This window comes from Etheostoma spectabile, chromosome 2 (genome assembly GCF_008692095.1).
Source record: "Etheostoma spectabile isolate EspeVRDwgs_2016 chromosome 2, UIUC_Espe_1.0, whole genome shotgun sequence".
In the NCBI taxonomy this organism is placed as follows: domain Eukaryota; kingdom Metazoa; phylum Chordata; class Actinopteri; order Perciformes; family Percidae; genus Etheostoma; species Etheostoma spectabile.
The window spans coordinates 11,208,941-11,209,367 of NC_045734.1; the positions used below are offsets into that span (position 1 = coordinate 11,208,941).

At 45.7% G+C, this 427-nt stretch overlaps 1 protein-coding gene across 4 annotated transcripts in view; it reads right to left on the reverse strand.

The window, feature by feature from the left end:
• npnta (nephronectin a) overlaps window positions 1-427 on the reverse strand; it is a 45,792-nt gene that overhangs the window by 10,670 nt on the left and 34,695 nt on the right. The gene's annotated exons all lie outside the window — the stretch shown is intronic.

Here is a 427-nt window from a genome sequence, read left to right on the forward strand (position 1 = left end):
ACAGGCTGTTGTACCCCGGAGATCACCCTCGCTCTGCTGAAATCAAAGTTACACCTCCTTTTCCTTTGTTTCTCCACACATTCTTCACGTCAGGAGCCAAGACTGGGGGGTTGGTGTAATGTGGGGGCTTCATTAGGGTTTCATGAGTGAGGAATGAGAGTGGACAAAGGCAAGAGGTTTGACCTCAGTTATTGCCTTCTCAGGTTGCAGGTGACTTTGATATGTGATACACAAATAGGATATTGCAACTCAACTCCCAGAGCACTTGTGGCTCACACCCCTTTGGGGCACTACGCCAGGAGGCATTCTCTCTGTTCTACAGACTGTTACACCAGTTGTGTATTTTAGATGATTAAATAACTCTGGAGAATGAAATGACTTCTTGTCCACTCAGCTGCTGTAAAAAAAAAAAAATCCAGACGCACAG